Source organism: Lissotriton vulgaris, chromosome 5 (genome assembly GCF_964263255.1).
Source record: "Lissotriton vulgaris chromosome 5, aLisVul1.2, whole genome shotgun sequence".
Lineage (NCBI taxonomy): Eukaryota > Metazoa > Chordata > Amphibia > Caudata > Salamandridae > Lissotriton > Lissotriton vulgaris.
Window position 1 is genome coordinate 1,566,900,353 of NC_141693.1, and position 26,609 is coordinate 1,566,926,961.

The 26,609-nt window shown below is 41.0% G+C and overlaps 33 non-coding genes across 33 annotated transcripts; 21 read left to right on the top strand and 12 right to left on the bottom strand.

Annotated features, from left to right (window-relative positions):
* Positions 1–388: 388 nt before the first annotated feature.
* TRNAI-UAU (transfer RNA isoleucine (anticodon UAU)) lies at positions 389–483 on the bottom strand. Its single transcript has 2 exons — positions 446–483; positions 389–424 (listed from the first exon to the last, which is right to left on the bottom strand). It is a non-coding gene; the product is annotated as a tRNA-Ile (tRNA).
* Positions 484–772: 289 nt separating this feature from the next.
* TRNAS-GCU (transfer RNA serine (anticodon GCU)) lies at positions 773–854 on the top strand. The gene has a single exon. It is a non-coding gene; the product is annotated as a tRNA-Ser (tRNA).
* A 590-nt stretch (positions 855–1,444) lies between these two features.
* On the top strand, positions 1,445–1,516 carry TRNAT-UGU (transfer RNA threonine (anticodon UGU)). Its single transcript has one exon. It is a non-coding gene; the product is annotated as a tRNA-Thr (tRNA).
* Positions 1,517–2,686: 1,170 nt separating this feature from the next.
* On the bottom strand, positions 2,687–2,781 carry TRNAI-UAU (transfer RNA isoleucine (anticodon UAU)). Its single transcript has 2 exons — positions 2,744–2,781; positions 2,687–2,722 (listed from the first exon to the last, which is right to left on the bottom strand). It is a non-coding gene; the product is annotated as a tRNA-Ile (tRNA).
* Positions 2,782–3,070: 289 nt separating this feature from the next.
* Positions 3,071–3,152, top strand: TRNAS-GCU (transfer RNA serine (anticodon GCU)). The gene has a single exon. It is a non-coding gene; the product is annotated as a tRNA-Ser (tRNA).
* Positions 3,153–3,742: 590 nt separating this feature from the next.
* Positions 3,743–3,814, top strand: TRNAT-UGU (transfer RNA threonine (anticodon UGU)). The gene has a single exon. It is a non-coding gene; the product is annotated as a tRNA-Thr (tRNA).
* A 1,170-nt stretch (positions 3,815–4,984) lies between these two features.
* Positions 4,985–5,079, bottom strand: TRNAI-UAU (transfer RNA isoleucine (anticodon UAU)). The gene is made up of 2 exons: positions 5,042–5,079; positions 4,985–5,020 (listed from the first exon to the last, which is right to left on the bottom strand). It is a non-coding gene; the product is annotated as a tRNA-Ile (tRNA).
* Positions 5,080–5,368: 289 nt separating this feature from the next.
* TRNAS-GCU (transfer RNA serine (anticodon GCU)) lies at positions 5,369–5,450 on the top strand. The gene has a single exon. It is a non-coding gene; the product is annotated as a tRNA-Ser (tRNA).
* Positions 5,451–7,282: 1,832 nt separating this feature from the next.
* Positions 7,283–7,377, bottom strand: TRNAI-UAU (transfer RNA isoleucine (anticodon UAU)). Its single transcript has 2 exons — positions 7,340–7,377; positions 7,283–7,318 (listed from the first exon to the last, which is right to left on the bottom strand). It is a non-coding gene; the product is annotated as a tRNA-Ile (tRNA).
* Positions 7,378–7,666: 289 nt separating this feature from the next.
* Positions 7,667–7,748, top strand: TRNAS-GCU (transfer RNA serine (anticodon GCU)). The gene has a single exon. It is a non-coding gene; the product is annotated as a tRNA-Ser (tRNA).
* A 590-nt stretch (positions 7,749–8,338) lies between these two features.
* On the top strand, positions 8,339–8,410 carry TRNAT-UGU (transfer RNA threonine (anticodon UGU)). Its single transcript has one exon. It is a non-coding gene; the product is annotated as a tRNA-Thr (tRNA).
* Positions 8,411–9,580: 1,170 nt separating this feature from the next.
* Positions 9,581–9,675, bottom strand: TRNAI-UAU (transfer RNA isoleucine (anticodon UAU)). The gene is made up of 2 exons: positions 9,638–9,675; positions 9,581–9,616 (listed from the first exon to the last, which is right to left on the bottom strand). It is a non-coding gene; the product is annotated as a tRNA-Ile (tRNA).
* A 289-nt stretch (positions 9,676–9,964) lies between these two features.
* On the top strand, positions 9,965–10,046 carry TRNAS-GCU (transfer RNA serine (anticodon GCU)). Its single transcript has one exon. It is a non-coding gene; the product is annotated as a tRNA-Ser (tRNA).
* Positions 10,047–10,636: 590 nt separating this feature from the next.
* Positions 10,637–10,708, top strand: TRNAT-UGU (transfer RNA threonine (anticodon UGU)). Its single transcript has one exon. It is a non-coding gene; the product is annotated as a tRNA-Thr (tRNA).
* Positions 10,709–11,878: 1,170 nt separating this feature from the next.
* On the bottom strand, positions 11,879–11,973 carry TRNAI-UAU (transfer RNA isoleucine (anticodon UAU)). Its single transcript has 2 exons — positions 11,936–11,973; positions 11,879–11,914 (listed from the first exon to the last, which is right to left on the bottom strand). It is a non-coding gene; the product is annotated as a tRNA-Ile (tRNA).
* Positions 11,974–12,262: 289 nt separating this feature from the next.
* TRNAS-GCU (transfer RNA serine (anticodon GCU)) lies at positions 12,263–12,344 on the top strand. The gene has a single exon. It is a non-coding gene; the product is annotated as a tRNA-Ser (tRNA).
* Positions 12,345–12,934: 590 nt separating this feature from the next.
* TRNAT-UGU (transfer RNA threonine (anticodon UGU)) lies at positions 12,935–13,006 on the top strand. The gene has a single exon. It is a non-coding gene; the product is annotated as a tRNA-Thr (tRNA).
* Positions 13,007–14,176: 1,170 nt separating this feature from the next.
* Positions 14,177–14,271, bottom strand: TRNAI-UAU (transfer RNA isoleucine (anticodon UAU)). Its single transcript has 2 exons — positions 14,234–14,271; positions 14,177–14,212 (listed from the first exon to the last, which is right to left on the bottom strand). It is a non-coding gene; the product is annotated as a tRNA-Ile (tRNA).
* Positions 14,272–14,560: 289 nt separating this feature from the next.
* On the top strand, positions 14,561–14,642 carry TRNAS-GCU (transfer RNA serine (anticodon GCU)). Its single transcript has one exon. It is a non-coding gene; the product is annotated as a tRNA-Ser (tRNA).
* Positions 14,643–15,232: 590 nt separating this feature from the next.
* Positions 15,233–15,304, top strand: TRNAT-UGU (transfer RNA threonine (anticodon UGU)). The gene has a single exon. It is a non-coding gene; the product is annotated as a tRNA-Thr (tRNA).
* Positions 15,305–16,474: 1,170 nt separating this feature from the next.
* TRNAI-UAU (transfer RNA isoleucine (anticodon UAU)) lies at positions 16,475–16,569 on the bottom strand. Its single transcript has 2 exons — positions 16,532–16,569; positions 16,475–16,510 (listed from the first exon to the last, which is right to left on the bottom strand). It is a non-coding gene; the product is annotated as a tRNA-Ile (tRNA).
* A 289-nt stretch (positions 16,570–16,858) lies between these two features.
* On the top strand, positions 16,859–16,940 carry TRNAS-GCU (transfer RNA serine (anticodon GCU)). The gene has a single exon. It is a non-coding gene; the product is annotated as a tRNA-Ser (tRNA).
* A 590-nt stretch (positions 16,941–17,530) lies between these two features.
* Positions 17,531–17,602, top strand: TRNAT-UGU (transfer RNA threonine (anticodon UGU)). Its single transcript has one exon. It is a non-coding gene; the product is annotated as a tRNA-Thr (tRNA).
* A 1,170-nt stretch (positions 17,603–18,772) lies between these two features.
* Positions 18,773–18,867, bottom strand: TRNAI-UAU (transfer RNA isoleucine (anticodon UAU)). The gene is made up of 2 exons: positions 18,830–18,867; positions 18,773–18,808 (listed from the first exon to the last, which is right to left on the bottom strand). It is a non-coding gene; the product is annotated as a tRNA-Ile (tRNA).
* Positions 18,868–19,156: 289 nt separating this feature from the next.
* Positions 19,157–19,238, top strand: TRNAS-GCU (transfer RNA serine (anticodon GCU)). Its single transcript has one exon. It is a non-coding gene; the product is annotated as a tRNA-Ser (tRNA).
* Positions 19,239–19,828: 590 nt separating this feature from the next.
* TRNAT-UGU (transfer RNA threonine (anticodon UGU)) lies at positions 19,829–19,900 on the top strand. Its single transcript has one exon. It is a non-coding gene; the product is annotated as a tRNA-Thr (tRNA).
* A 1,170-nt stretch (positions 19,901–21,070) lies between these two features.
* On the bottom strand, positions 21,071–21,165 carry TRNAI-UAU (transfer RNA isoleucine (anticodon UAU)). Its single transcript has 2 exons — positions 21,128–21,165; positions 21,071–21,106 (listed from the first exon to the last, which is right to left on the bottom strand). It is a non-coding gene; the product is annotated as a tRNA-Ile (tRNA).
* Positions 21,166–21,454: 289 nt separating this feature from the next.
* TRNAS-GCU (transfer RNA serine (anticodon GCU)) lies at positions 21,455–21,536 on the top strand. The gene has a single exon. It is a non-coding gene; the product is annotated as a tRNA-Ser (tRNA).
* A 599-nt stretch (positions 21,537–22,135) lies between these two features.
* On the top strand, positions 22,136–22,207 carry TRNAT-UGU (transfer RNA threonine (anticodon UGU)). The gene has a single exon. It is a non-coding gene; the product is annotated as a tRNA-Thr (tRNA).
* A 1,170-nt stretch (positions 22,208–23,377) lies between these two features.
* TRNAI-UAU (transfer RNA isoleucine (anticodon UAU)) lies at positions 23,378–23,472 on the bottom strand. Its single transcript has 2 exons — positions 23,435–23,472; positions 23,378–23,413 (listed from the first exon to the last, which is right to left on the bottom strand). It is a non-coding gene; the product is annotated as a tRNA-Ile (tRNA).
* A 1,001-nt stretch (positions 23,473–24,473) lies between these two features.
* On the top strand, positions 24,474–24,545 carry TRNAT-UGU (transfer RNA threonine (anticodon UGU)). The gene has a single exon. It is a non-coding gene; the product is annotated as a tRNA-Thr (tRNA).
* Positions 24,546–25,701: 1,156 nt separating this feature from the next.
* On the bottom strand, positions 25,702–25,796 carry TRNAI-UAU (transfer RNA isoleucine (anticodon UAU)). The gene is made up of 2 exons: positions 25,759–25,796; positions 25,702–25,737 (listed from the first exon to the last, which is right to left on the bottom strand). It is a non-coding gene; the product is annotated as a tRNA-Ile (tRNA).
* A 289-nt stretch (positions 25,797–26,085) lies between these two features.
* On the top strand, positions 26,086–26,167 carry TRNAS-GCU (transfer RNA serine (anticodon GCU)). The gene has a single exon. It is a non-coding gene; the product is annotated as a tRNA-Ser (tRNA).
* The last annotated feature ends 442 nt before the right edge of the window (positions 26,168–26,609 follow it).

A 26,609-nucleotide genomic window follows, 5' to 3' on the forward strand; every position in this document is an offset into this window, starting at 1 on the left:
ATGGTGCAACTCTTATGTTGACTAGAAACTTTAATATGATGATGCTCTTCTTTTGATATTTCTTTGAGTTAAATTGCATTGTATGTAGCTGACACAGCACTGTTTGCAGCTCCTCAGTTTATGGTTATCCCGTGACAACAATGTATTCATCATATTTATTATTCTACAAAAGAATTTTTAAATGCACTGATGTGGTGTTTGCATGCTATGCAAGATGGCACATCATGGAAACTTTATAAGGAGCATCGCATATGATATGTGATATTTGGCACCTGGAGGAGTCGGACACGCAGATCCTGAAAAGAAGTAAAGACTCTTTAGCAAAAGCCGTCTTTATTCTGAGTCTAATCTTTACTTTTAGTGAAATGATTTATGAAAACCAATCAGCTGCTCCAGGTGAGGCTCGAACTCACAACCTCGGCATGGCTCAGTGCAAGTACTGCTGTATAAGTACCGCGCGCTAACCGATTGCGCCACTGGAGCTCACTGTTTTCATTTCTCCCCATTTGAGCCATCTAGTGCAAACCAAGTAGATACTGCACTGCTCCATTATTCACTGAACAAGATCGACTCACATGCTAGCATGTTATCATGACTATTAAAAATACAGTCCAAATGGAATAGATTTGATAATTCTGCTATATCATGTGCTCTGTCTATTGAACACCCCATACATTTGCCGTTCTGACACAGTCTAGGATAAACTTATGCTTATTTTTAATTAGCACATAGTTAGAATTTCCCCAAAAATGAAATATAGGCCCCTAAGGCAGACGAGGTGGCCGAGTGGTTAAGGCGATGGACTGCTAATCCATTGTGCTCTGCACGCGTGGGTTCGAATCCCACCTTCGTCGGAAAGCCATCAGACACTCTTTTGAAGGTGAGCATGTCTCGAAGTACAATTACACTCTCTTTCAAGACACTGCCATAATCCACTAGAAGGGCCCAACTGACTAGTCCATTATGGCATTTTATGTCAAATAAAGGGAAGTATTTTGTGCTTAATTGAAATTAGATCTTTCATGAAGTGTCCAGAGGATTGCCTATTCCTCACTCCTGGCCTTCCAACCAGTTTGGATAGATAGACTGATAAGAAAGCATTTCTTACTCCTAAAGTTTCAGCCGTCTCAAGTGTATGAGTGTTTACATTTGTCTGCCCCACAGAGACAGATCACTTCTAATAAGTGAGTTCTCTATCTGTCACTGATTGCGGACATACTCTCTAGAGCTTTCAGTATGGTCATAAATGTGAATACTCTTATGTTCTCAAATCAAAATGGAGTTTTTCCTACTTTCAAGAAAAGTGTCTTAAGCATGCTCTTCGATTTGTGCACGCATGTAGTCATTCAAATGCAACTGCATTTCCATACAGAGCCTCAAAATCATAGATATTGTCATACCGCAGTAAGAATACATGTTGCGATTTACAAACTGCAGGCAGGCTGGCCTTGTAGCTCAGTGGCAGAGCACTGGTCTTGTAAACCAGGGGTCATGAGTTCAAGCCTCATCAGGGCCTTTTTATATGTGTGTTTCTGTATGTTGTTTTCGAGTCATTCTTTCTATGACTCACACCTTATCTTAAGTTTGCTTATTGACAAGCTTCCCTTTCCTGCTTTCATCTTATCAAGAAGACTTCATGAAAACCATTGAACCATAAACTATTGCCTCACCCCTTCCGATCGCCTGACGAACGCCTGACAAACGCCATTCTCACCCCGCCGGGCAAGCCCTGCCGGGCAAAGCCAAATAAGCCATGCATATTTAAAGTTCCTTTGAAAGGCAGAGCGAGGACTAGGACGTCTGTTCCGACTGAGTCTGCATCCACAGAAAGGATGAAATAAGGCTCTAGAAATTTCACCAAGGAGATATGAACTTCATCCCCCTTAAAATACTTTTTCTCCCAGATACCCCGGCTCTTAGTCAAATGAGGTTAATCTTCAAAACCCCACCCCCACTAACCATAAATATTCACCTCTCCTGCTGTCCATTCAATTGATACAAGGTATCTTGTACATGGAGAGAATGTGAGAAAAAGCAGAATTGCTTCATAGATTTGGTGACCTTGGATGGGTGGGCTGGATAAAGAAGTGAACTTGGTTTCCGGAAAGGGAGTATCATGATGGGAATGAGGAAAAGAGAACATGGACCACATTCACAGGTTAGAGAAATAAATGTAATAGGTTCAATGGTTTTGAAAAGCTAACTTTGAGCAGGAATTGTTTTTTAAAATTGCAAAGAATTGAAAAAGTAAATGTGGGATTGGAGGCACAATCTGAGCAGAAAGCACCATAAGCTGCTATGGTGCAACTCTTATGCTGACTAGAAACTTTAATATGATGATGCTCTTCTTTTGATATTTCTTTGAGTTAAATTGTATTGTATGTAGCTGACACAGCACTGTTTGCAGCTCCTCAGTTTATGGTTATCCCGTGACAACAATGTATTCATCATATTTATTATTCTACAAAAGAATTTTTAAATGCACTGATGTGGTGTTTGCATGCTATGCAAGATGGCACATCATGGAAACTTTATAAGGAGCATCGCATATGATATGTGATATTTGGCACCTGGAGGAGTCGGACACGCAGATCCTGAAAAGAAGTAAAGACTCTTTAGCAAAAGCCGTCTTTATTCTGAGTCTAATCTTTACTTTTAGTGAAATGATTTATGAAAACCAATCAGCTGCTCCAGGTGAGGCTCGAACTCACAACCTCGGCATGGCTCAGTGCAAGTACTGCTGTATAAGTACCGCGCGCTAACCGATCGCGCCACTGGAGCTCACTGTTTTCATTTCTCCCCATTTGAGCCATCTAGTGCAAACCAAGTAGATACTGCACTGCTCCATTATTCACTGAACAAGATCGACTCACATTCTAGCATGTTATCATGACTATTAAAAATACAGTCCAAATGGAATAGATTTGATAATTCTGCTATATCATGTGCTCTGTCTATTGAACACCCCATACATTTGCCGTTCTGACACAGTCTAGGATAAACTTATGCTTATTTTTAATTAGCACATAGTTAGAATTTCCCCCAAAATGAAATATAGGCCCCTAAGGCAGACGAGGTGGCCGAGTGGTTAAGGCGATGGACTGCTAATCCATTGTGCTCTGCACGCGTTGGTTCGAATCCCACCTTCGTCGGAAAGCCATCAGACACTCTTTTGAAGGTGAGCATGTCTCGAAGTACAATTACACTCTCTTTCAAGACACTGCCATAATCCACTAGAAGGGCCCAACTGACTAGTCCATTATGGCATTTTATGTCAAATAAAGGGAAGTATTTTGTGCTTAATTGAAATTAGATCTTTCATGAAGTGTCCAGAGGATTGCCTATTCCTCACTCCTGGCCTTCCAACCAGTTTGGATAGATAGACTGATAAGAAAGCATTTCTTACTCCTAAAGTTTCAGCCGTCTCAAGTGTATGAGTGTTTACATTTGTCTGCCCCACAGAGACAGATCACTTCTAATAAGTGAGTTCTCTATCTGTCACTGATTGCGGACATACTCTCTAGAGCTTTCAGTATGGTCATAAATGTGAATACTCTTATGTTCTCAAATCAAAATGGAGTTTTTCCTACTTTCAAGAAAAGTGTCTTAAGCATGCTCTTCGATTTGTGCACGCATGTAGTCATTCAAATGCAACTGCATTTCCATACAGAGTCTCAAAATCATAGATATTGTCATACCGCAGTAAGAATACATGTTGCGATTTACAAACTGCAGGCAGGCCGGCCTTGTAGCTCAGTGGCAGAGCACTGGTCTTGTAAACCAGGGGTCATGAGTTCAAGCCTCATCAGGGCCTTTTTATATGTGTGTTTCTGTATGTTGTTTTCGAGTCATTCTTTCTAGGACTCACACCTTGTCTTAAGTTTGCTTATTGACAAGCTTCCCTTTCCTGCTTTCATCTTATCAAGAAGACTTCATGAAAACCATTGAACCATAAACTATTGCCTCACCCCTACCGATCGCCTGACGAACGCCTGACAAACGCCATTCTCACCCCGCCGGGCAAGCCCTGCCGGGCAAAGCCAAATAAGCCATGCATATTTAAAGTTCCTTTGAAAGGCAGAGCGAGGACTAGGACGTCTGTTCCGACTGAGTCTGCATCCACAGAAAGGATGAAATAAGTCTCTAGAAATTTCACCAAGGAGATATGAACTTCATCCCCCTTAAAATACTTTTTCTCCCAGATACCCCGGCTCTTAGTCAAATGAGGTTAATCTTCAAAACCCCACCCCCACTAACCATAAATATTCACCTCTCCTGCTGTCCATTCAATTGATACAAGGTATCTTGTACATGGAGAGAATGTGAGAAAAAGCAGAATTGCTTCATAGATTTGGTGACCTTGAATGGGTGGGCTGGATAAAGAAGTGAACTTGGTTTCCGGAAAGGGAGTATCATGATGGGAATGAGGAAAAGAGAACATGGACCACATTCACAGGTTAGAGAAATAAATGTAATAGGTTCAATGGTTTTGAAAAGCTAACTTTGAGCAGGAATTGTTTTTTAAAATTGCAAAGAATTGAAAAAGTCAATGTGGGATTGGAGGCACAATCTGAGCAGAAAGCACCATAAGCTGCTATGGTGCAACTCTTATGTTGACTAGAAACTTTAATATGATGATGCTCTTCTTTTGATATTTCTTTGAGTTAAATTGTATTGTATGTAGCTGACACAGCACTGTTTGCAGCTCCTCAGTTTATGGTTATCCCGTGACAACAATGTATTCATCATATTTATTATTCTACAAAAGAATTTTTAAATGCACTGATGTGGTGTTTGCATGCTATGCAAGATGGCACATCATGGAAACTTTATAAGGAGCATCGCATATGATATGTGATATTTGGCACCTGGAGGAGTCGGACACGCAGATCCTGAAAAGAAGTAAAGACTCTTTAGCAAAAGCCGTCTTTATTCTGAGTCTAATCTTTACTTTTAGTGAAATGATTTATGAAAACCAATCAGCTGCTCCAGGTGAGGCTCGAACTCACAACCTCGGCATGGCTCAGTGCAAGTACTGCTGTATAAGTACCGCGCGCTAACCGATTGCGCCACTGGAGCTCACTGTTTTCATTTCTCCCCATTTGAACCATCTAGTGCAAACCAAGTAGATACTGCACTGCTCCATTATTCACTGAACAAGATCGACTCACATGCTAGCATGTTATCATGACTATTAAAAATACAGTCCAAATGGAATAGATTTGATAATTCTGCTATATCATGTGCTCTGTCTATTGAACACCCCATACATTTGCCGTTCTGACACAGTCTAGGATAAACTTATGCTTATTTTTAATTAGCACATAGTTAGAATTTCCCCAAAAATGAAATATAGGCCCCTAAGGCAGACGAGGTGGCCGAGTGGTTAAGGCGATGGACTGCTAATCCATTGTGCTCTGCACGCGTGGGTTCGAATCCCACCTTCGTCGGAAAGCCATCAGACACTCTTTTGAAGGTGAGCATGTCTCGAAGTACAATTACACTCTCTTTCAAGACACTGCCATAATCCACTAGAAGGGCCCAACTGACTAGTCCATTATGGCATTTTATGTCAAATAAAGGGAAGTATTTTGTGCTTAATTGAAATTAGATCTTTCATGAAGTGTCCAGAGGATTGCCTATTCCTCACTCCTGGCCTTCCAACCAGTTTGGATAGATAGACTGATAAGAAAGCATTTCTTACTCCTAAAGTTTCAGCCGTCTCAAGTGTATGAGTGTTTACATTTGTCTGCCCCACAGAGACAGATCACTTCTAATAAGTGAGTTCTCTATCTGTCACTGATTGCGGACATACTCTCTAGAGCTTTCAGTATGGTCATAAATGTGAATACTCTTATGTTCTCAAATCAAAATGGAGTTTTTCCTACTTTCAAGAAAAGTGTCTTAAGCATGCTCTTCGATTTGTGCACGCATGTAGTCATTCAAATGCAACTGCATTTCCATACAGAGCCTCAAAATCATAGATATTGTCATACCGCAGTAAGAATACATGTTGCGATTTACAAACTGCAGGCAGGCTGGCCTTGTAGCTCAGTGGCAGAGCACTGGTCTTGAAAACCAGGGGTCATGAGTTCAAGCCTCATCAGGGCCTTTTTATATGTGTGTTTCTGTATGTTGTTTTCGAGTCATTCTTTCTAGGACTCACACCTTATCTTAAGTTTGCTTATTGACAAGCTTCCCTTTCCTGCTTTCATCTTATCAAGAAGACTTCATGAAAACCATTGAACCATAAACTATTGCCTCACCCCTTCCGATCGCCTGACGAACGCCTGACAAACGCCATTCTCACCCCGCCGGGCAAGCCCTGCCGGGCAAAGCCAAATAAGCCATGCATATTTAAAGTTCCTTTGAAAGGCAGAGCGAGGACTAGGACGTCTGTTCCGACTGAGTCTGCATCCACAGAAAGGATGAAATAAGGCTCTAGAAATTTCACCAAGGAGATATGAACTTCATCCCCCTTAAAATACTTTTTCTCCCAGATACCCCGGCTCTTAGTCAAATGAGGTTAATCTTCAAAACCCCACCCCCACTAACCATAAATATTCACCTCTCCTGCTGTCCATTCAATTGATACAAGGTATCTTGTACATGGAGAGAATGTGAGAAAAAGCAGAATTGCTTCATAGATTTGGTGACCTTGGATGGGTGGGCTGGATAAAGAAGTGAACTTGGTTTCCGGAAAGGGAGTATCATGATGGGAATGAGGAAAAGAGAACATGGACCACATTCACAGGTTAGAGAAATAAATGTAATAGGTTCAATGGTTTTGAAAAGCTAACTTTGAGCAGGAATTGTTTTTTAAAATTGCAAAGAATTGAAAAAGTAAATGTGGGATTGGAGGCACAATCTGAGCAGAAAGCACCATAAGCTGCTATGGTGCAACTCTTATGCTGACTAGAAACTTTAATATGATGATGCTCTTCTTTTGATATTTCTTTGAGTTAAATTGTATTGTATGTAGCTGACACAGCACTGTTTGCAGCTCCTCAGTTTATGGTTATCCCGTGACAACAATGTATTCATCATATTTATTATTCTACAAAAGAATTTTTAAATGCACTGATGTGGTGTTTGCATGCTATGCAAGATGGCACATCATGGAAACTTTATAAGGAGCATCGCATATGATATGTGATATTTGGCACCTGGAGGAGTCGGACACGCAGATCCTGAAAAGAAGTAAAGACTCTTTAGCAAAAGCCGTCTTTATTCTGAGTCTAATCTTTACTTTTAGTGAAATGATTTATGAAAACCAATCAGCTGCTCCAGGTGAGGCTCGAACTCACAACCTCGGCATGGCTCAGTGCAAGTACTGCTGTATAAGTACCGCGCGCTAACCGATTGCGCCACTGGAGCTCACTGTTTTCATTTCTCCCCATTTGAGCCATCTAGTGCAAACCAAGTAGATACTGCACTGCTCCATTATTCACTGAACAAGATCGACTCACATGCTAGCATGTTATCATGACTATTAAAAATACAGTCCAAATGGAATAGATTTGATAATTCTGCTATATCATGTGCTCTGTCTATTGAACACCCCATACATTTGCCGTTCTGACACAGTCTAGGATAAACTTATGCTTATTTTTAATTAGCACATAGTTAGAATTTCCCCAAAAATGAAATATAGGCCCCTAAGGCAGACGAGGTGGCCGAGTGGTTAAGGCGATGGACTGCTAATCCATTGTGCTCTGCACGCGTTGGTTCGAATCCCACCTTCGTCGGAAAGCCATCAGACACTCTTTTGAAGGTGAGCATGTCTCAAAGTACAATTACACTCTCTTTCAAGACACTGCCATAATCCACTAGAAGGGCCCAACTGACTAGTCCATTATGGCATTTTATGTCAAATAAAGGGAAGTATTTTGTGCTTAATTGAAATTAGATCTTTCATGAAGTGTCCAGAGGATTGCCTATTCCTCACTCCTGGCCTTCCAATCAGTTTGGATAGATAGACTGATAAGAAAGCATTTCTTACTCCTAAAGTTTCAGCCGTCTCAAGTGTATGAGTGTTTACATTTGTCTGCCCCACAGAGACAGATCACTTCTAATAAGTGAGTTCTCTATCTGTCACTGATTGCGGACATACTCTCTAGAGCTTTCAGTATGGTCATAAATGTGAATACTCTTATGTTCTCAAATCAAAATGGAGTTTTTCCTACTTTCAAGAAAAGTGTCTTAAGCATGCTCTTCGATTTGTGCACGCATGTAGTCATTCAAATGCAACTGCATTTCCATACAGAGTCTCAAAATCATAGATATTGTCATACCGCAGTAAGAATACATGTTGCGATTTACAAACTGCAGGCAGGCCGGCCTTGTAGCTCAGTGGCAGAGCACTGGTCTTGTAAACCAGGGGTCATGAGTTCAAGCCTCATCAGGGCCTTTTTATATGTGTGTTTCTGTATGTTGTTTTCGAGTCATTCTTTCTAGGACTCACACCTTGTCTTAAGTTTGCTTATTGACAAGCTTCCCTTTCCTGCTTTCATCTTATCAAGAAGACTTCATGAAAACCATTGAACCATAAACTATTGCCTCACCCCTTCCGATCGCCTGACGAACGCCTGACAAACGCCATTCTCACCCCGCCGGGCAAGCCCTGCCGGGCAAAGCCAAATAAGCCATGCATATTTAAAGTTCCTTTGAAAGGCAGAGCGAGGACTAGGACGTCTGTTCCGACTGAGTCTGCATCCACAGAAAGGATGAAATAAGTCTCTAGAAATTTCACCAAGGAGATATGAACTTCATCCCCCTTAAAATACTTTTTCTCCCAGATACCCCGGCTCTTAGTCAAATGAGGTTAATCTTCAAAACCCCACCCCCACTAACCATAAATATTCACCTCTCCTGCTGTCCATTCAATTGATACAAGGTATCTTGTACATGGAGAGAATGTGAGAAAAAGCAGAATTGCTTCATAGATTTGGTGACCTTGAATGGGTGGGCTGGATAAAGAAGTGAACTTGGTTTCCGGAAAGGGAGTATCATGATGGGAATGAGGAAAAGAGAACATGGACCACATTCACAGGTTAGAGAAATAAATGTAATAGGTTCAATGGTTTTGAAAAGCTAACTTTGAGCAGGAATTGTTTTTTAAAATTGCAAAGAATTGAAAAAGTCAATGTGGGATTGGAGGCACAATCTGAGCAGAAAGCACCATAAGCTGCTATGGTGCAACTCTTATGTTGACTAGAAACTTTAATATGATGATGCTCTTCTTTTGATATTTCTTTGAGTTAAATTGTATTGTATGTAGCTGACACAGCACTGTTTGCAGCTCCTCAGTTTATGGTTATCCCGTGACAACAATGTATTCATCATATTTATTATTCTACAAAAGAATTTTTAAATGCACTGATGTGGTGTTTGCATGCTATGCAAGATGGCACATCATGGAAACTTTATAAGGAGCATCGCATATGATATGTGATATTTGGCACCTGGAGGAGTCGGACACGCAGATCCTGAAAAGAAGTAAAGACTCTTTAGCAAAAGCCGTCTTTATTCTGAGTCTAATCTTTACTTTTAGTGAAATGATTTATGAAAACCAATCAGCTGCTCCAGGTGAGGCTCGAACTCACAACCTCGGCATGGCTCAGTGCAAGTACTGCTGTATAAGTACCGCGCGCTAACCGATTGCGCCACTGGAGCTCACTGTTTTCATTTCTCCCCATTTGAGCCATCTAGTGCAAACCAAGTAGATACTGCACTGCTCCATTATTCACTGAACAAGATCGACTCACATGCTAGCATGTTATCATGACTATTAAAAATACAGTCCAAATGGAATAGATTTGATAATTCTGCTATATCATGTGCTCTGTCTATTGAACACCCCATACATTTGCCGTTCTGACACAGTCTAGGATAAACTTATGCTTATTTTTAATTAGCACATAGTTAGAATTTCCCCAAAAATGAAATATAGGCCCCTAAGGCAGACGAGGTGGCCGAGTGGTTAAGGCGATGGACTGCTAATCCATTGTGCTCTGCACGCGTGGGTTCGAATCCCACCTTCGTCGGAAAGCCATCAGACACTCTTTTGAAGGTGAGCATGTCTCGAAGTACAATTACACTCTCTTTCAAGACACTGCCATAATCCACTAGAAGGGCCCAACTGACTAGTCCATTATGGCATTTTATGTCAAATAAAGGGAAGTATTTTGTGCTTAATTGAAATTAGATCTTTCATGAAGTGTCCAGAGGATTGCCTATTCCTCACTCCTGGCCTTCCAACCAGTTTGGATAGATAGACTGATAAGAAAGCATTTCTTACTCCTAAAGTTTCAGCCGTCTCAAGTGTATGAGTGTTTACATTTGTCTGCCCCACAGAGACAGATCACTTCTAATAAGTGAGTTCTCTATCTGTCACTGATTGCGGACATACTCTCTAGAGCTTTCAGTATGGTCATAAATGTGAATACTCTTATGTTCTCAAATCAAAATGGAGTTTTTCCTACTTTCAAGAAAAGTGTCTTAAGCATGCTCTTCGATTTGTGCACGCATGTAGTCATTCAAATGCAACTGCATTTCCATACAGAGCCTCAAAATCATAGATATTGTCATACCGCAGTAAGAATACATGTTGCGATTTACAAACTGCAGGCAGGCCGGCCTTGTAGCTCAGTGGCAGAGCACTGGTCTTGTAAACCAGGGGTCATGAGTTCAAGCCTCATCAGGGCCTTTTTATATGTGTGTTTCTGTATGTTGTTTTCGAGTCATTCTTTCTAGGACTCACACCTTATCTTAAGTTTGCTTATTGACAAGCTTCCCTTTCCTGCTTTCATCTTATCAAGAAGACTTCATGAAAACCATTGAACCATAAACTATTGCCTCACCCCTTCCGATCGCCTGACGAACGCCTGACAAACGCCATTCTCACCCCGCCGGGCAAGCCCTGCCGGGCAAAGCCAAATAAGCCATGCATATTTAAAGTTCCTTTGAAAGGCAGAGCGAGGACTAGGACGTCTGTTCCGACTGAGTCTGCATCCACAGAAAGGATGAAATAAGGCTCTAGAAATTTCACCAAGGAGATATGAACTTCATCCCCCTTAAAATACTTTTTCTCCCAGATACCCCGGCTCTTAGTCAAATGAGGTTAATCTTCAAAACCCCACCCCCACTAACCATAAATATTCACCTCTCCTGCTGTCCATTCAATTGATACAAGGTATCTTGTACATGGAGAGAATGTGAGAAAAAGCAGAATTGCTTCATAGATTTGGTGACCTTGGATGGGTGGGCTGGATAAAGAAGTGAACTTGGTTTCCGGAAAGGGAGTATCATGATGGGAATGAGGAAAAGAGAACATGGACCACATTCACAGGTTAGAGAAATAAATGTAATAGGTTCAATGGTTTTGAAAAGCTAACTTTGAGCAGGAATTGTTTTTTAAAATTGCAAAGAATTGAAAAAGTAAATGTGGGATTGGAGGCACAATCTGAGCAGAAAGCACCATAAGCTGCTATGGTGCAACTCTTATGTTGACTAGAAACTTTAATATGATGATGCTCTTCTTTTGATATTTCTTTGAGTTAAATTGCATTGTATGTAGCTGACACAGCACTGTTTGCAGCTCCTCAGTTTATGGTTATCCCGTGACAACAATGTATTCATCATATTTATTATTCTACAAAAGAATTTTTAAATGCACTGATGTGGTGTTTGCATGCTATGCAAGATGGCACATCATGGAAACTTTATAAGGAGCATCGCATATGATATGTGATATTTGGCACCTGGAGGAGTCGGACACGCAGATCCTGAAAAGAAGTAAAGACTCTTTAGCAAAAGCCGTCTTTATTCTGAGTCTAATCTTTACTTTTAGTGAAATGATTTATGAAAACCAATCAGCTGCTCCAGGTGAGGCTCGAACTCACAACCTCGGCATGGCTCAGTGCAAGTACTGCTGTATAAGTACCGAGCGCTAACCGATTGCGCCACTGGAGCTCACTGTTTTCATTTCTCCCCATTTGAGCCATCTAGTGCAAACCAAGTAGATACTGCACTGCTCCATTATTCACTGAACAAGATCGACTCACATGCTAGCATGTTATCATGACTATTAAAAATACAGTCCAAATGGAATAGATTTGATAATTCTGCTATATCATGTGCTCTGTCTATTGAACACCCCATACATTTGCCGTTCTGACACAGTCTAGGATAAACTTATGCTTATTTTTAATTAGCACATAGTTAGAATTTCCCCAAAAATGAAATATAGGCCCCTAAGGCAGACGAGGTGGCCGAGTGGTTAAGGCGATGGACTGCTAATCCATTGTGCTCTGCACGCGTGGGTTCGAATCCCACCTTCGTCGGAAAGCCATCAGACACTCTTTTGAAGGTGAGCATGTCTCGAAGTACAATTACACTCTCTTTCAAGACACTGCCATAATCCACTAGAAGGGCCCAACTGACTAGTCCATTATGGCATTTTATGTCAAATAAAGGGAAGTATTTTGTGCTTAATTGAAATTAGATCTTTCATGAAGTGTCCAGAGGATTGCCTATTCCTCACTCCTGGCCTTCCAACCAGTTTGGATAGATAGACTGATAAGAAAGCATTTCTTACTCCTAAAGTTTCAGCCGTCTCAAGTGTATGAGTGTTTACATTTGTCTGCCCCACAGAGACAGATCACTTCTAATAAGTGAGTTCTCTATCTGTCACTGATTGCGGACATACTCTCTAGAGCTTTCAGTATGGTCATAAATGTGAATACTCTTATGTTCTCAAATCAAAATGGAGTTTTTCCTACTTTCAAGAAAAGTGTCTTAAGCATGCTCTTCGATTTGTGCACGCATGTAGTCATTCAAATGCAACTGCATTTCCATACAGAGCCTCAAAATCATAGATATTGTCATACCGCAGTAAGAATACATGTTGCGATTTACAAACTGCAGGCAGGCTGGCCTTGTAGCTCAGTGGCAGAGCACTGGTCTTGTAAACCAGGGGTCATGAGTTCAAGCCTCATCAGGGCCTTTTTATATGTGTGTTTCTGTATGTTGTTTTCGAGTCATTCTTTCTAGGACTCACACCTTATCTTAAGTTTGCTTATTGACAAGCTTCCCTTTCCTGCTTTCATCTTATCAAGAAGACTTCATGAAAACCATTGAACCATAAACTATTGCCTCACCCCTTCCGATCGCCTGACGAACGCCTGACAAACGCCATTCTCACCCCGCCGGGCAAGCCCTGCCGGGCAAAGCCAAATAAGCCATGCATATTTAAAGTTCCTTTGAAAGGCAGAGCGAGGACTAGGACGTCTGTTCCGACTGAGTCTGCATCCACAGAAAGGATGAAATAAGGCTCTAGAAATTTCACCAAGGAGATATGAACTTCATCCCCCTTAAAATACTTTTTCTCCCAGATACCCCGGCTCTTAGTCAAATGAGGTTAATCTTCAAAACCCCACCCCCACTAACCATAAATATTCACCTCTCCTGCTGTCCATTCAATTGATACAAGGTATCTTGTACATGGAGAGAATGTGAGAAAAAGCAGAATTGCTTCATAGATTTGGTGACCTTGGATGGGTGGGCTGGATAAAGAAGTGAACTTGGTTTCCGGAAAGGGAGTATCATGATGGGAATGAGGAAAAGAGAACATGGACCACATTCACAGGTTAGAGAAATAAATGTAATAGGTTCAATGGTTTTGAAAAGCTAACTTTGAGCAGGAATTGTTTTTTAAAATTGCAAAGAATTGAAAAAGTAAATGTGGGATTGGAGGCACAATCTGAGCAGAAAGCACCATAAGCTGCTATGGTGCAACTCTTATGCTGACTAGAAACTTTAATATGATGATGCTCTTCTTTTGATATTTCTTTGAGTTAAATTGTATTGTATGTAGCTGACACAGCACTGTTTGCAGCTCCTCAGTTTATGGTTATCCCGTGACAACAATGTATTCATCATATTTATTATTCTACAAAAGAATTTTTAAATGCACTGATGTGGTGTTTGCATGCTATGCAAGATGGCACATCATGGAAACTTTATAAGGAGCATCGCATATGATATGTGATATTTGGCACCTGGAGGAGTCGGACACGCAGATCCTGAAAAGAAGTAAAGACTCTTTAGCAAAAGCCGTCTTTATTCTGAGTCTAATCTTTACTTTTAGTGAAATGATTTATGAAAACCAATCAGCTGCTCCAGGTGAGGCTCGAACTCACAACCTCGGCATGGCTCAGTGCAAGTACTGCTGTATAAGTACCGCGCGCTAACCGATTGCGCCACTGGAGCTCACTGTTTTCATTTCTCCCCATTTGAGCCATCTAGTGCAAACCAAGTAGATACTGCACTGCTCCATTATTCACTGAACAAGATCGACTCACATGCTAGCATGTTATCATGACTATTAAAAATACAGTCCAAATGGAATAGATTTGATAATTCTGCTATATCATGTGCTCTGTCTATTGAACACCCCATACATTTGCCGTTCTGACACAGTCTAGGATAAACTTATGCTTATTTTTAATTAGCACATAGTTAGAATTTCCCCAAAAATGAAATATAGGCCCCTAAGGCAGACGAGGTGGCCGAGTGGTTAAGGCGATGGACTGCTAATCCATTGTGCTCTGCACGCGTTGGTTCGAATCCCACCTTCGTCGGAAAGCCATCAGACACTCTTTTGAAGGTGAGCATGTCTCGAAGTACAATTACACTCTCTTTCAAGACACTGCCATAATCCACTAGAAGGGCCCAACTGACTAGTCCATTATGGCATTTTATGTCAAATAAAGGGAAGTATTTTGTGCTTAATTGAAATTAGATCTTTCATGAAGTGTCCAGAGGATTGCCTATTCCTCACTCCTGGCCTTCCAACCAGTTTGGATAGATAGACTGATAAGAAAGCATTTCTTACTCCTAAAGTTTCAGCCGTCTCAAGTGTATGAGTGTTTACATTTGTCTGCCCCACAGAGACAGATCACTTCTAATAAGTGAGTTCTCTATCTGTCACTGATTGCGGACATACTCTCTAGAGCTTTCAGTATGGTCATAAATGTGAATACTCTTATGTTCTCAAATCAAAATGGAGTTTTTCCTACTTTCAAGAAAAGTGTCTTAAGCATGCTCTTCGATTTGTGCACGCATGTAGTCATTCAAATGCAACTGCATTTCCATACAGAGTCTCAAAATCATAGATATTGTCATACCGCAGTAAGAATACATGTTGCGATTTACAAACTGCAGGCAGGCCGGCCTTGTAGCTCAGTGGCAGAGCACTGGTCTTGTAAACCAGGGGTCATGAGTTCAAGCCTCATCAGGGCCTTTTTATATGTGTGTTTCTGTATGTTGTTTTCGAGTCATTCTTTCTAGGACTCACACCTTGTCTTAAGTTTGCTTATTGACAAGCTTCCCTTTCCTGCTTTCATCTTATCAAGAAGACTTCATGAAAACCATTGAACCATAAACTATTGCCTCACCCCTTCCGATCGCCTGACGAACGCCTGACAAACGCCATTCTCACCCCGCCGGGCAAGCCCAGCCGGGCAAAGCCAAATAAGCCATGCATATTTAAAGTTCCTTTGAAAGGCAGGGCGAGGACTAGGACGTCTGTTCCGACTGAGTCTGCATCCACAGAAAGGATGAAATAAGGCTCTAGAAATTTCACCAAGGAGATATGAACTTCATCCCCCTTAAAATACTTTTTCTCCCAGATACCCCGGCTCTTAGTCAAATGAGGTTAATCTTCAAAACCCCACCCCCACTAACCATAAATATTCACCTCTCCTGCTGTCCATTCAATTGATACAAGGTATCTTGTACATGGAGAGAATGTGAGAAAAAGCAGAATTGCTTCATAGATTTGGTGACCTTGGATGGGTGGGCTGGATAAAGAAGTGAACTTGGTTTCCGGAAAGGGAGTATCATGATGGGAATGAGGAAAAGAGAACATGGACCACATTCACAGGTTAGAGAAATAAATGTAATAGGTTCAATGGTTTTGAAAAGCTAACTTTGAGCAGGAATTGTTTTTTAAAATTGCAAAGAATTGAAAAAGTAAATGTGGGATTGGAGGCACAATCTGAGCAGAAAGCACCATAAGCTGCTATGGTGCAACTCTTATGCTGACTAGAAACTTTAATATGATGATGCTCTTCTTTTGATATTTCTTTGAGTTAAATTGTATTGTATGTAGCTGACACAGCACTGTTTGCAGCTCCTCAGTTTATGGTTATCCCGTGACAACAATGTATTCATCATATTTATTATTCTACAAAAGAATTTTTAAATGCACTGATGTGGTGTTTGCATGCTATGCAAGATGGCACATCATGGAAACTTTATAAGGAGCATCGCATATGATATGTGATATTTGGCACCTGGAGGAGTCGGACACGCAGATCCTGAAAAGAAGTGAAGACTCTTTAGCAAAAGCCGTCTTTATTCTGAGTCTAATCTTTACTTTTAGTGAAATGATTTATGAAAACCAATCAGCTGCTCCAGGTGAGGCTCGAACTCACAACCTCGGCATGGCTCAGTGCAAGTACTGCTGTATAAGTACCGCGCGCTAACCGATTGCGCCACTGGAGCTCACTGTTTTCATTTCTCCCCATTTGAGCCATCTAGTGCAAACCAAGTAGATACTGCACTGCTCCATTATTCACTGAACAAGATCGACTCACATGCTAGCATGTTATCATGACTATTAAAAATACAGTCCAAATGGAATAGATTTGATAATTCTGCTATATCATGTGCTCTGTCTATTGAACACCCCATACATTTGCCGTTCTGACACAGTCTAGGATAAACTTATGCTTATTTTTAATTAGCACATAGTTAGAATTTCCCCAAAAATGAAATATAGGCCCCTAAGGCAGACGAGGTGGCCGAGTGGTTAAGGCGATGGACTGCTAATCCATTGTGCTCTGCACGCGTGGGTTTGAATCCCACCTTCGTTGGAAAGCCATCAGACACTCTTTTGAAGGTGAGCATGTCTCGAAGTACAATTACACTCTCTTTCAAGACACTGCCATAATCCACTAGAAGGGCCCAACTGACTAGTCCATTATGGCATTTTATGTCAAATAAAGGGAAGTATTTTGTGCTCAATTGAAATTAGATCTTTCATGAAGTGTCCAGAGGATTGCCTATTCCTCACTCCTGGCCTTCCAACCAGTTTGGATAGATAGACTGATAAGAAAGCATTTCTTACTCCTAAAGTTTCAGCCGTCTCAAGTGTATGAGTGTTTACATTTGTCTGCCCCACAGAGACAGATCACTTCTAATAAGTGAGTTCTCTATCTGTCACTGATTGCGGACATACTCTCTAGAGCTTTCAGTATGGTCATAAATGTGAATACTCTTATGTTCTCAAATCAAAATGGAGTTTTTCCTACTTTCAAGAAAAGTGTCTTAAGCATGCTCTTCGATTTGTGCACGCATGTAGTCATTCAAATGCAACTGCATTTCCATACAGAGTCTCAAAATCATAGATATCGTCATACCGCAGTAAGAATACATGTTGCGATTTACAAACTGCAGGCAGGCCGGCCTTGTAGCTCAGTGGCAGAGCACTGGTCTTGTAAACCAGGGGTCATGAGTTCAAGCCTCATCAGGGCCTTTTTATATGTGTGTTTCTGTATGTTGTTTTCGAGTCATTCTTTCTAGGACTCACACCTTGTCTTAAGTTTGCTTATTGACAAGCTTCCCTTTCCTGCTTTCATCTTATCAAGAAGACTTCATGAAAACCATTGAACCATAAACTATTGCCTCACCCCTTCCGATCGCCTGACGAACGCCTGACAAACGCCATTCTCACCCCGCCGGGCAAGCCCTGCCGGGCAAAGCCAAATAAGCCATGCATATTTAAAGTTCCTTTGAAAGGAAGGGCGAGGACTAGGACGTCTGTTCCGACTGAGTCTGCATCCACAGAAAGGATGAAATAAGGCTCTAGAAATTTCACCAAGGAGATATGAACTTCATCCCCCTTAAAATACTTTTTCTCCCAGATACCCCGGCTCTTAGTCAAATGAGGTTAATCTTCAAAACCCCACCCCCACTAACCATAAATATTCACCTCTCCTGCTGTCCATTCAATTGATACAAGGTATCTTGTACATGAAGAGAATGTGAGAAAAAGCAGAATTGCTTCATAGATTTGGTGACCTTGGATGGGTGGGCTGGATAAAGAAGTGAACTTGGTTTCCGGAAAGGGAGTATCATGATGGGAATGAGGAAAAGAGAACATGGACCACATTCACAGGTTAGAGAAATAAATGTAATAGGTTCAATGGTTTTGAAAAGCTAACTTTGAGCAGGAATTGTTTTTTAAAATTGCAAAGAATTGAAAAAGTAAATGTGGGATTGGAGGCACAATCTGAGCAGAAAGCACCATAAGCTGCTATGGTGCAACTCTTATGCTGACTAGAAACTTTAATATGATGATGCTCTTCTTTTGATATTTCTTTGAGTTAAATTGTATTGTATGTAGCTGACACAGCACTGTTTGCAGCTCCTCAGTTTATGGTTATCCCGTGACAACAATGTATTCATCATATTTATTATTCTACAAAAGAATTTTTAAATGCACTGATGTGGTGTTTGCATGCTATGCAAGATGGCACATCATGGAAACTTTATAAGGAGCATCGCATATGATATGTGATATTTGGCACCTGGAGGAGTCGGACACGCAGATCCTGAAAAGAAGTAAAGACTCTTTAGCAAAAGCCGTCTTTATTCTGAGTCTAATCTTTACTTTTAGTGAAATGATTTATGAAAACCAATCAGCTGCTCCAGGTGAGGCTCGAACTCACAACCTCGGCATGGCTCAGTGCAAGTACTGCTGTATAAGTACCGCGCGCTAACCGATTGCGCCACTGGAGCTCACTGTTTTCATTTCTCCCCATTTGAGCCATCTAGTGCAAACCAAGTAGATACTGCACTGCTCCATTATTCACTGAACAAGATCGACTCACATGCTAGCATGTTATCATGACTATTAAAAATACAGTCCAAATGGAATAGATTTGATAATTCTGCTATATCATGTGCTCTGTCTATTGAACACCCCATACATTTGCCGTTCTGACACAGTCTAGGATAAACTTATGCTTATTTTTAATTAGCACATAGTTAGAATTTCCCCAAAAATGAAATATAGGCCCCTAAGGCAGACGAGGTGGCCGAGTGGTTAAGGCGATGGACTGCTAATCCATTGTGCTCTGCACGCGTTGGTTCGAATCCCACCTTCGTCGGAAAGCCATCAGACACTCTTTTGAAGGTGAGCATGTCTCGAAGTACAATTACACTCTCTTTCAAGACACTGCCATAATCCACTAGAAGGGCCCAACTGACTAGTCCATTATGGCATTTTATGTCAAATAAAGGGAAGTATTTTGTGCTTAATTGAAATTAGATCTTTCATGAAGTGTCCAGAGGATTGCCTATTCCTCACTCCTGGCCTTCCAACCAGTTTGGATAGATAGACTGATAAGAAAGCATTTCTTACTCCTAAAGTTTCAGCCGTCTCAAGTGTATGAGTGTTTACATTTGTCTGCCCCACAGAGACAGATCACTTCTAATAAGTGAGTTCTCTATCTGTCACTGATTGCGGACATACTCTCTAGAGCTTTCAGTATGGTCATAAATGTGAATACTCTTATGTTCTCAAATCAAAATGGAGTTTTTCCTACTTTCAAGAAAAGTGTCTTAAGCATGCTCTTCGATTTGTGCACGCATGTAGTCATTCAAATGCAACTGCATTTCCATACAGAGTCTCAAAATCATAGATATTGTCATACCGCAGTAAGAATACATGTTGCGATTTACAAACTGCAGGCAGGCCGGCCTTGTAGCTCAGTGGCAGAGCACTGGTCTTGTAAACCAGGGGTCATGAGTTCAAGCCTCATCAGGGCCTTTTTATATGTGTGTTTCTGTATGTTGTTTTCGAGTCATTCTTTCTAGGACTCACACCTTGTCTTAAGTTTGCTTATTGACAAGCTTCCCTTTCCTGCTTTCATCTTATCAAGAAGACTTCATGAAAACCATTGAACCATAAACTATTGCCTCACCCCTTCCGATCGCCTGACGAACGCCTGACAAACGCCATTCTCACCCCGCCGGGCAAGCCCAGCCGGGCAAAGCCAAATAAGCCATGCATATTTAAAGTTCCTTTGAAAGGCAGGGCGAGGACTAGGACGTCTGTTCCGACTGAGTCTGCATCCACAGAAAGGATGAAATAAGGCTCTAGAAATTTCACCAAGGAGATATGAACTTCATCCCCCTTAAAATACTTTTTCTCCCAGATACCCCGGCTCTTAGTCAAATGAGGTTAATCTTCAAAACCCCACCCCCACTAACCATAAATATTCACCTCTCCTGCTGTCCATTCAATTGATACAAGGTATCTTGTACATGGAGAGAATGTGAGAAAAAGCAGAATTGCTTCATAGATTTGGTGACCTTGGATGGGTGGGCTGGATAAAGAAGTGAACTTGGTTTCCGGAAAGGGAGTATCATGATGGGAATGAGGAAAAGAGAACATGGACCACATTCACAGGTTAGAGAAATAAATGTAATAGGTTCAATGGTTTTGAAAAGCTAACTTTGAGCAGGAATTGTTTTTTAAAATTGCAAAGAATTGAAAAAGTAAATGTGGGATTGGAGGCACAATCTGAGCAGAAAGCACCATAAGCTGCTATGGTGCAACTCTTATGCTGACTAGAAACTTTAATATGATGATGCTCTTCTTTTGATATTTCTTTGAGTTAAATTGTATTGTATGTAGCTGACACAGCACTGTTTGCAGCTCCTCAGTTTATGGTTATCCCGTGACAACAATGTATTCATCATATTTATTATTCTACAAAAGAATTTTTAAATGCACTGATGTGGTGTTTGCATGCTATGCAAGATGGCACATCATGGAAACTTTATAAGGAGCATCGCATATGATATGTGATATTTGGCACCTGGAGGAGTCGGACACGCAGATCCTGAAAAGAAGTGAAGACTCTTTAGCAAAAGCCGTCTTTATTCTGAGTCTAATCTTTACTTTTAGTGAAATGATTTATGAAAACCAATCAGCTGCTCCAGGTGAGGCTCGAACTCACAACCTCGGCATGGCTCAGTGCAAGTACTGCTGTATAAGTACCGCGCGCTAACCGATTGCGCCACTGGAGCTCACTGTTTTCATTTCTCCCCATTTGAGCCATCTAGTGCAAACCAAGTAGATACTGCACTGCTCCATTATTCACTGAACAAGATCGACTCACATGCTAGCATGTTATCATGACTATTAAAAATACAGTCCAAATGGAATAGATTTGATAATTCTGCTATATCATGTGCTCTGTCTATTGAACACCCCATACATTTGCCGTTCTGACACAGTCTAGGATAAACTTATGCTTATTTTTAATTAGCACATAGTTAGAATTTCCCCAAAAATGAAATATAGGCCCCTAAGGCAGACGAGGTGGCCGAGTGGTTAAGGCGATGGACTGCTAATCCATTGTGCTCTGCACGCGTGGGTTTGAATCCCACCTTCGTTGGAAAGCCATCAGACACTCTTTTGAAGGTGAGCATGTCTCGAAGTACAATTACACTCTCTTTCAAGACACTGCCATAATCCACTAGAAGGGCCCAACTGACTAGTCCATTCTATTCCATTATGGCATTTATGTCAAATAAAGGGAAGTATTTTGTGCTTAATTGAAATTAGAACTTTCATGAAGTGTCCAGAGGATTGCCTATTCCTCACTCCTGGCCTTCCAACCAGTTTGGATAGATAGACTGATAAGAAAGCATTTCTTACTCCTAAAGTTTCAGCCGTCTCAAGTGTATGAGTGTTTACATTTGTCTGCCCCACAGAGACAGATCACTTCTAATAAGTGAGTTCTCTATCTGTCACTGATTGCGGACATACTCACTAGAGCTTTCAGTATGGTCATAAATGTGAATACTCTTATGTTCTCAAATCAAAATGGAGTTTTTCCTACTTTCAAGAAAAGTGTCTTAAGCATGCTCTTCGATTTGTGCACGCATGTAGACATTCAAATGCAACTGCATTTCCATACAGAGTCTCAAAATCATAGATATCTTCATACCGCAGTAAGAATACATGTTGCGATTTACAAACTGCAGGCAGGCTGGCCTTGTAGCTCAGTGGCAGAGCACTGGTCTTGTAAACCAGGGGTCATGAGTTCAATCCTCATCAGGGCCTTTTTATATGTGTGTTTCTGTATGTTGTTTTCAAGTCATTCTTTCTAGGAGTCACACCTTGTCTTAAGTTTGCTTATTGACAAGCTTCCCTTTCCATCTTTCATCTTATCAAGAAGAGTTCATGAAAACCATTGAACCATAAACTATTGCCTCACCCCTTCCGATCGCCTGACGAACGCCTGACAAACGCCATTCTCACCCCGCCGGGCAAGCCCTGCCGGGCAAAGCCAAATAAGCCATGCATATTTAAAGTTCCTTTGAAAGGCAGAGCGAGGACTAGGACGTCTGTTCCGACTGAGTCTGAATCCACAGAAAGGATGAAATAAGGCTCTAGAAATTTCACCAAGGAAATATGAACTTCATCCCCCTTAAAATACTTTTTCTCCCAGATACCCCGGCTCTTAGTCAAATGAGGTTAATCTTCAAAACCCCACCCCCACTAACCATAAATATTCACCTCTCCTGCTGTCCATTCAATTGATACAAGGTATCTTGTACATGGAGAGAATGTGAGAAAAAGCAGAATTGCTTCATAGATTTGGTGACCTTGGATGGGTGGGCTGGATAAAGAAGTGAACTTAGTTTCCGGAATGGGAGTATCATGATGGGAATGAGGAAAAGAGAACGTGGACCACATTCACAGGTTAGAGAAATAAATGTAATAGGTTGAATGGTTTTGAAAAGCTAGCTTTGAGCAGGAATTGTTTTTTAAAATTGCAAAGAACTAAAAAAGTCAATGTGGGATTGGAGGCACAATCTGAGCAGAAAGCACCATAAGCTGCTATGGTGCAACTCTTATGTTGACTAGAAACTTTAATATGATGATGCTCTTCTATTGATATTTCTTTGAGTTACATTTTATTGTATGTAGCTGACACAGCACTGTTTGCAGCTCCTCAGTTTATGGTTATCCCGTGACAACAATGTATTCATCATATTTATTATTCTACAAAAGTATTTTTAAATGCACTGATGTGGTGTTTGCATGCTATGCAAGATGGTACATCATTGAATGTTTATAAGGAGCATCGCATAGGATATGTGATATTTGGCACCTGGAGGAGTCGGACTCGCAGATCCTGAAAAGAAGTTAAGACTCTCTAGCAAGAGCCGTCTTTATTCTGAGTCTAATCTTTACTTTTAGTGAAATGGTTTATGAAAACCAATCAACTGCTCCAGGTGAGGCTCGAACTCACAACCTCGGCATGGCTCAGTGCAAGTACTGCTGTATAAGTACCGCACGCTAACCGATTGCGCCACTGGAGCTCACTGTTTTCATTTCTCCCCATTTGAGCCATCTAGTGCTAACCAAGTAGATACTGCACTGCTCCATTATTCACTGTGCAAGATCGACTCACATGCTAGCATGTTATCATGACTATTAAAAATACAGTCCAAATGGAATAGATTTGATAATTCTGCTATATCGTGTGCTCTGTCTATTGAACACCCCATACATTTGCCGTTCTGACACAGTCTTGGATAAACTTATGCTTATTTTTAATTAGCACATAGTTAGAATTTCACCAAAAATGAAATATAGGCTCCTAAGGTAGACGAGGTGGCCGAGTGGTTAAGGCGATGGACTGCTAATCCATTGAGGTGGCCGAGTGGTTAAGGCGATGGACTGCTAATCCATTGTGCTCTGCATGCGTGGGTTCGAATCCCACCTTCGTCGGAAAGCCATCACACACTCTTTTGAAGGTGAGCATGTCTCGTAGTACAATTACACTCTCTTTCAAGACACCGCCATAATCCACTAGAAGGGCCCAACTGACTATTCCATTATGGCATTTATGTCAAATAAAGGGAAGTATTTTGTGCTTAATTGAAATTAGATCTTTCATGAAGTGTCCAGAGGATTGCCTATTCCTCACTCCTGGCCTTCCAACCAGTTTGGATAGATAGACTGATAAGAAAGCATTTCTTACTCCTAAAGTTTCAGCCGTCTCAAGTGTATGAGTGTTTACATTTGTCTGCCCCACAGAGACAGATCACTTCTAATAAGTGAGTTCTCTATCTGTCACTGATTGCGGACATACTCACTAGAGCTTTCAGTATGGTCATAAATGTGAATACTCTTATGTTCTCAAATCAAAATGGAGTTTTTCCTACTTTCAAGAAAAGTGTCTTAAGCATGCTCTTCGATTTGTGCACGCATGTAGACATTCAAATGCAACTGCATTTCCATACAGAGTCTCAAAATCATAGAGATCTTCATACCGCAGTAAGAATACATGTTGCGATTTACAAACTGCAGGCAGACCGGCCTTGTAGCTCAGTGGCAGAGCACTGGTCTTGTAAACCAGGGGTCATGAGTTCAAGCCTCATCAGGGCCTTTTTATATGTCTGTTTCTGTATGTTGTTTTTAAGTCATTCTTTCTAGGAGCCACACCTTGTCTTAAGTTTGCTTATTGACAAGCTTCCCTTTCCATCTTTCATCTTATCAAGAAGACTTCATGAAAACCATTGAACCATAAACTATTGCCTCACCCCTTCCGATCGCCTGACGAACGCATGACAAACGCCATTCTCACCCCGCCGGGCAAAGCCAAATAAGCCATGCATATTTAAAGTTCCTTTGAAAGGCAGAGCGAGGACTAGGACGTCTGTTCCGACTGAGTCTGCATCCACAGAAAGGATGAAATAAGGCTCTAGAAATTTCACCAAGGAGATATGAACTTCATCCCCCTTAAAATACTTTTTCTCCCAGATACCCCGGCTCTTAGTCAAATGAGGTTAATCTTCAAAACCCCACCCCCACTAACCATAAATATTCACCTCTCCTGCTGTCCATTCAATTGATACAAGGTATCTTGTACATGGAGAGAATGTGAGAAAAAGCAGAATTGCTTCATAGATTTGGTGACCTTGGATGGGTGGGCTGGATAAAGAAGTGAACTTGGTTTCCAGAAAGGGAGTATCATGATGGGAATGAGGAAAAGAGAACATGGACCACATTCACAGGTTAGAGAAATAAATGTAATAGGTTGAATGGTTTTGAAAAGCTAGCTTTGAGCAGGAATTGTTTTTTAAAATTGCAAAGAACTAAAAAAGTCAATGTGGGATTGGAGGCACAATCTGAGCAGAAAGCACCATAAGCTGCTATGGTGCAACTCTTATGTTGACTAGAAACTTTAATATGATGATGCTCTTCTTTTGATATTTCTTTGAGTTACATTTTATTGTATGTAGCTGACACAGCACTGTTTGCAGCTCCTCAGTTTATGGTTATCCCGTGACAACAATGTATTCATCATATTTATTATTCTACAAAAGTATTTTTAAATGCACTGATGTGGTGTTTGCATGCTATGCAAGATGGTACATCATTGAATGTTTATAAGGAGCATCGCATAGGATATGTGATATTTGGCACCTGGAGGAAACGGACACGCAGATCCTGAAAAGAAGTTAAGACTCTCTAGCAAGAGCCGTCTTTATTCTGAGTCTAATCTTTACTTTTAGTGAAATGGTTTATGAAAACCAATCAACTGCTCCAGGTGAGGCTCGAACTCACAACCTCGGCATGGCTCAGTGCAAGTACTGCTGTATAAGTACCGCGCGCTAACCGATTGCGCCACTGGAGCTCACGGTTTTCATTTCTCCCCATTTGAGCCATCTAGTGCTAACCAAGTAGATACTGCACTGCTCCATTATTCACTGTGCAAGATCGACTCACATGCTAGCATGTTATCATGACCAATAAAAATACAGTCCAAATGGAATAGATTTGATAATTCTGCTATATCGTGTGCTCTGTCTATTGAACACCCCATACATTTGCCGTTCTGACACAGTCTAGGATAAACTTATGCTTATTTTTAATTAGCACATAGTTAAAATTTCACCAAAAATGAAATATAGGCCCCTAAGGCGGTCGAGGTGGCCGAGTGGTTAAGGCGATGGACTGCTAATCCATTGTGCTCTGCACGCGTGGGTTCGAATCCCACCTTCGTCGGAAAGCCATCAGACACTCTTTTGAAGGTGAGCATGTCTTGTAGTACAATTACACTCTCTTTCAAGACACCGCCATAATCCACTAGAAGGGCCCAACTGACTATTCCATTATGGCATTTATGTCAAATAAAGGGAAGTATTTTGTGCTTAATTGAAATTAGATCTTTCATGAAGTGTCCAGAGGATTGCCTATTCCTCACTCCTGGCCTTCCAACCAGTTTGGATAGATAGACTGATAAGAAAGCATTTCTTACTCCTAAAGTTTCAGCCGTCTCAAGTGTATGAGTGTTTACATTTGTCTGCCCCACAGAGACAGATCACTTCTAATAAGTGAGTTCTCTATCTGTCACTGATTGCGGACATACTCACTAGAGCTTTCAGTATGGTCATAAATGTGAATACTCTTATGCTCTCAAATCAAAATGGAGTTTTTCCTACTTTCA